The following is a 6,000-nucleotide window of genomic DNA, read 5'->3' on the forward strand; positions in this document are numbered from 1 at the left end:
AACAAAAACAAAAAACAAAAAAGGAACTCCGTGTTATTCAATGGCACGTACTCTGCAGGGCAAGAATTTTAAGGTGTCAGGACTGTATCCAAAGTGCTTATTGCTAACCGAGCAGCTGGGATTTTAAGACTCTTCCAAGTCCCTTGTTTGCACAATAGCAGTAATCTGCTTTGGAGATGCATAAATGTCTCTCACTCGCCCAGATCTTATCCTCCCCACGCTTAATAAAGACTCAACTCTCCTCGCTTATCAGATGCACAAGACTCTCTGCTTGATGAGATTTCTCCCTCCTCCCGCCTGGGTGCTATAGTTCCACAAAGAGCCTAAAGCAACAAGACAGAGAAAAATAGAGGGTTTTTACAGTATTTAGCAGCGGCCACAACAGGAAAGGCATTAGAAGTCCAAAATAAAAGAGACAGGCTAGCAGAGGCTGGGCAGGCAGGGTGGCCTCTCTTGAACATCCAGGCAAGGTCGACAGGTTAGAGACCTGGTTCTCTCCCTCTCCCATAAGTGTTGGGCACCTAATAGCCATAGTGATGTCTGGGAACGAGGCCAGGCTATCTACCTGGCATGTTTGTTTGCAAGGCCTGCCCACCTGGCAAATGAGTCTACTTGTTTAAGCCCTGCTGGAGCTGGATAAGCCTGTGCAGGAGAAACAGGGTAATGAGGTTTTCCATCTTGGGGAGGATGCTGTTGGCCAAGAAAGGTTCCTCGCCTGAATCCTGAAGGGACAGCACAACCCGCCAAGAACCTAGGAAAACAGAGGCGTGGAAAGATGTTCTTCATTGCTAATAGCAACCTCCATTCATCTGACCTCTTTAGAAGAGTATGGCAATTGGTGTTTTCCCGAGGTAGAAGAGAATCAACAGGAGCAGATGATGAGATTCTGTCTGATCGCATCTTGACTGCGACAGGGAGCAAGGAGAAGAAATAAAACTGGAATCAACCAAGTCCTCCAGGTCTTTCAATCAGAGCTTACAAAAGGACTGAGGCAAGTCACACAGCAGGCTCCTTCCCCACCCTATGTTAGGGCACCAGTCTAGCTCCCCGATAAGCACCCCTGGTGAGCTACAAATCAGAAGGCATATGGGGGGGGCGGGAATTCCGCTCACCGAACCTTGCATTCCACGCCATCAACCCCCGAAAACAAAATCTCAAACAAAAAGGCATGATCAGAGCTGTCACAAGTTGCACAGCTCTGTTCAGCACGACCCTGAAGTCTACAAGGCCTGGGGAATAGTCACATCTGAGAAGAGGAGAAAAACAAAACAGATGAAATAGGAACAGGCAGGCAAGGGCAACATGACCCAGTAGTTGCAGACATATCAAGTTGGGGAATGTCTTTAAATTACCACCACAGCAAGCCACTTCAACCGCACCGTAGGCAAGCGTGGCTAGTTCCTGCATGCAACGAACGGAGATCAGAGAGGAAAGGAAAATGGCGCATTTCAATAACCATCAGAAAAGCACTGCCATCACAGAACAGGCTACAGTGGTCAGTTACTCCCAGAATCACTGATCGAGATGGTTCAGGTTCCCATGAATATAACCCTCTCCAAAACAAAGTGAACGGAGATGGTTGCAGCCGCTACGACTGCATACACGCCACTCCCGCAGACTCTGAAACTTCTGGGGCATCAGCTGAAGCTCAGACAGAGACATGACATTGCCAATACTACCTCTGCTGCTGCCATATGCGGAGTGTCAGCATGGAACACTCAGTGAACATCACAGCTCCCGGGGAATTAGTAGTGAATGCTGATCTGAAAAAAGCCACTGTGCTACCAAGCGCCACAAAAGGTCACAAACTTAACTGAGCATAAAAAGCCATTGCAGACTGAACAAGGACAGTAGGACATAGCAGGGGGTTAGACTAGATGACCCTTGCAGTCCCTTTTAACCCTATGCTTTTATGATTATATGCTGTGGGCTCTCCATGTGGGAGAAGTGGGTACCATATCTTGGAGGTACAAAGAACCCAATGCTCCCTGTACAGCCTATGCAAATAAGCTATAGAAACCCACCAGGTTATAGAAAATTCTCCAAAGTTTGATTCCCCCCCATCCCCTCAAAAATCACGTGAAAACACAAACAACACTGACTGCCACAAATCAAATGTAAACAGCTCTACAAAGTATTCCCCAGACCATGAGTCTGAGGTGGATGCACTGGGGAGGAGGTGCAGAAAGGGAAACGTATTGGGGCTCTGCATAAAAATGGAAACAAAATTATTACCCCAAGAAACAAAGGTGATGACAACCAGGAAAGTTATTACCTATTTGTATTGCAGCAGCACCTACAGGTCCCTAACTGAGATCAGGGCTCCAAATACATGAGACAGTCCCTGCTACAACAGAAATAGACAAGCCAGAAAGAGTAGGATGACAAAGAGCAGTGACATGACTCACCCAAGGTAACACAGCAGGTCAGCAGCAGAGCTTAGAATAGAATCAGGTCACATGACCCCCAGCCCCTGTCCTATCCACAAGACCATGCTGCCTCAAGAAAGAGAGCTTTGGCGGTGAAGGGACATGAATCCTCAACCTCATGATTCAAAGTAACTGCCACAGAAACACAAGGACATTAGTGATGTAGAGCAGAAGGCAACGGACTGGAACAAGGGGACAGCGATTCTGCTAGCTCATTGTCAAGGTTACTCAAACATGCTCTTTTTGACTCCAATCAACATGTGATGTGTGGAAGCACTCCAACCATAACAATGCAGAATATTTACAGTGGGAAAAAAAAGCCTCAGTAAAATCAGGGATTCCCCTCCCAATTGCTTATTCACCCACCAACAACCTGAAATCACAGACAAGTGATTTAGCTACCACAGTAATTGGTTGCTTGGTATCTGGGGGTGAGGATTATTATACTGATTAAACCTTCTTCCCTCATGCTTTCTTCATTGTCCTTCATGAGAGTTTCAGAGTAGCAGCCGTGTTAGTCTGTATCCGTAACAAGAACAGGAGTACTCATGGCACCTTAGAGACTAACAAATTTATTAGAGCATAAGCTTTCGTGGGCTACAGCCCACTTCATCGGATGCCTAGAATGGAACATATAGTGAGGAGATATATATGTATGTTCCATTCTAGGCATCCGATGAAGCGGGCTGTAGACCACGAAAGCTTATGCTCAAATAAATTTGTTAGTCTCTAAGGTGCCACAAGTACTCCTGTTCTTCATCAGAGAAGGTGTTATCTAATTACCAGCTCTTCGGTCTTCTAAGTAACAAAGGTGCCCAGTCTGAGTCAAGTAAATCCCTTCTCTAGGGATGGAGAGGCACAGACGACCTGGTGATAGCTCTTAGCCAGAAGGGGGAGCGTTGAGTTGCTGGGGGGTCAAATCCAGCTCAGCTCCACTCAAGTCACTGGAATTGAATCTGCTTGTATCAAGACTGAGCTTGGCCTTAGAATCATATACATTCAAGATAGGAAGCATCCATTGCTTCAGCTACTCTGTCCCTTGCTGGGCAGGTCCTATGTGCCCACAGTGCATTTTGGCTTTGTCTGGCCTAAAGCATCTCCAGGGAGAATGCTACCAGCACTCCGCTGTGTCAGGCACCCAGTGACATTCACAGCAGGGTAAGTGCCAGTGGGCTACTCTTATTAGGCCAAATGCAGACCTGGTGCTGGGCCTTTGATGGAGTTGCAGCTGCTCACTCCAGGTCTGAATTTGGCCCTCTCCCTACCACCACCGACAGGCTATATTCCCCCCATCCTGTCCCAGTTCTGGACAGTGTCTAAGTACTGTACAAACATAAGAGCCCTGGTGCGCCAGACATAGAAAGCAGCATGTGTTTCACTTGTGAGCCATTTCCAGGACGGAGCAGCAGGTGCTTTACGAAGTGAGGAATCTATTGGGAAGCTCTTAAAGTTTTTCAGAGCACTCGCCCATCTGCAATATACATTTAATTAACAGTGAAGTACATAAATTCACTCCCTGGGGGACAACTGAAAGCCACCCACCAAGAATAAGACCAGAGAGAAGAGAAACAAAAACCAAACAGCACCTGACTCCAGCAGCCCTGGACTCTGCGGAAACGGCCACGGGGAGCCAATGCCACAGATGGGAGCTCATCCGTTGGGCAAGACCTGCCAAGGAGTCATTCCACGCCAGGGAAAGGGAGTGAAATTTACACCCCTTGCCCTGGCTGTATTCATACCCTCTCTCCTTCAGCCTACGGAACTAGGACTGAGAGGTAGTGAGATTGGACCGGGTGCAACCCCTAGTCAATCATTTGGGGATCACAACATTAACCACAAATCTTGATTTATTTCTTCCCCTTCTGGCTGAGGTGTCTCTGAGTGGGAATATCCTGGGCTGGTCTACAGACCCAGCAGAGGGCCTCAGAAGAAGCTCAGATACACATTCCCACCTAGCTTCTAGCCAGTCATTCATTTCTTACGCAGATTGTGTGTAGTACAACCAGGAGGATTACGATCAGCAGATTAATATGCTGTACAAGTCCATTCATTCCCCCTGAAGTCACTGAAACAAATCCAAGGAGCAACCTCATCAGCCCTGGGAACACCATGAGTGCCACTAGGGGACCAACGGGACTCAGCCCCTTCCCACAACACTGAGCAGCAGCAAGACACCAAGCATTTTGCTGGTCCTAATTCTGCTCTTGCGCTGAGTCAGGCAGTGGTTCCATTCCAACGGAGTTGCTCTGGATCTACATCAGTGCAAGATCAGAACCGGTCCCACCACCACTGAAGTGGGACTGTGCTCTGTGTACTGTACCCATCCGGACTCCTCTAGGCATCTTGCTACACCTCGTCCCACCATCTAACCCTGCCCGTCAGTCAACGATAACCAGCATCAAGCCTTTCTAGTTCCTGGGGATCAGCTTTCAGGTCTCCCCTGCTGTTATCATAGGGTGACTGCTTTAACAGCCTCTCCTCTTCCCCTGACTTCTAAAGTTTCTTCATTGGCTCTGGCCAGGACCAGACCCAGCAAGCTTTGATAAGCTCAGAGCACACTTGATGGCCCACCCTGGGCTATCTCCCACAAGCACATGGCTCGGAATTAACACCATGTACCCCAGGGCCGGCTTTAGGCCAATTCCACCAATTCCCCCGAATCGGGCCCCGCACCTAAGAGGGCCCCGCGCCCAGTGGCAGGGATGCCCAGAGTGGGGGGCAAGTTCCAGAGAATCCCTTCCCTGGCTAGAGGCACCTTTTTAATTTTTACTCACCCGGCGGTGCTCCAGGTCTTTGGCGGCGGGTCCTTCACTCGCTCCAGGTCTTTGGCGGCGGGTCCTTCACTCGCTCTGGGTCTTTGGCAGCACTGAAGGACCCGCCGCCAAAGACTAGGAGTGCAGCCCGGTGAGTATAAGCCCCATGTGTTTTTTTAATGTGGTTTTTTTTTTTTTTTTAGTCATCCCTGCTGGGGCCCCATCGAAACTGTTCGAATCAGGCCCCGCACTTGCTAAAGCCGGCCCTGATGTACCCGGTCGCGCCCAGAAGATACCTTGCCAGCAGGGGTTCTACAGGAACCAGCCCAGCGGATGCAGAGAACGCACACAGGAGTCAGGATCTTTGGGGCAGAACAAGCAAGCTGGGATTTCAAGGACAGCCGAAGATTACCCGTACTCCCACCCCACAAACTCTTTTAACAGCCAGACTCTCCCCCCAGCTCCCTCCCCGAAGGGGAAGTCTGAAAAGTCAACCACACAATTATTCCTTCTCCCCCAGATTGCACCTGTCCTTAACCCAACCCACATCCCCCCCACAAGCCACACGTTTCCACGGGGCCCCTCAGCCAGCGTGAGGCAATGGCACCATCTGTGGAAACACTGACACAGACCCCCAGCCCCACACGCAACAGAGAGGCAGGAGCAGAACACAGCTCTGCTGCCCTGATGGAGGAAGGGACCAGGACCGAATAAAGAGCCAGCAAGGGAGACGCTGCCATGAACGAGCTGCCCCCACCCCACCTTCCCATCCCCTCCTCCTCCTCCTCCGCCCCCCCCGCCTTCCCCCCCCTTCCCAT

At 49.8% G+C, this 6,000-nt stretch overlaps 1 protein-coding gene across 4 annotated transcripts in view; it reads right to left on the minus strand.

The window, feature by feature from the left end:
* MIB2 (mindbomb E3 ubiquitin protein ligase 2) overlaps positions 1-6,000 on the minus strand; it is a 105,225-nt gene that overhangs the window by 98,707 nt on the left and 518 nt on the right. Inside the window, exon 2 of one of the 4 annotated variants that reach the window (XM_034753110.1) lies at positions 5,479-5,544. The exons of the other annotated variants lie outside the window; for them this stretch is intronic. The gene's annotated coding sequence lies outside the window, so the exon portion shown is untranslated. The remainder of the gene's footprint in view (positions 1-5,478; positions 5,545-6,000) is intronic. 4 annotated transcript variants of the gene reach the window in all.

The sequence above is a fragment of the Trachemys scripta genome, chromosome 19 (genome assembly GCF_013100865.1).
Source record: "Trachemys scripta elegans isolate TJP31775 chromosome 19, CAS_Tse_1.0, whole genome shotgun sequence".
NCBI classification, from domain to species: Eukaryota; Metazoa; Chordata; order Testudines; family Emydidae; genus Trachemys; species Trachemys scripta.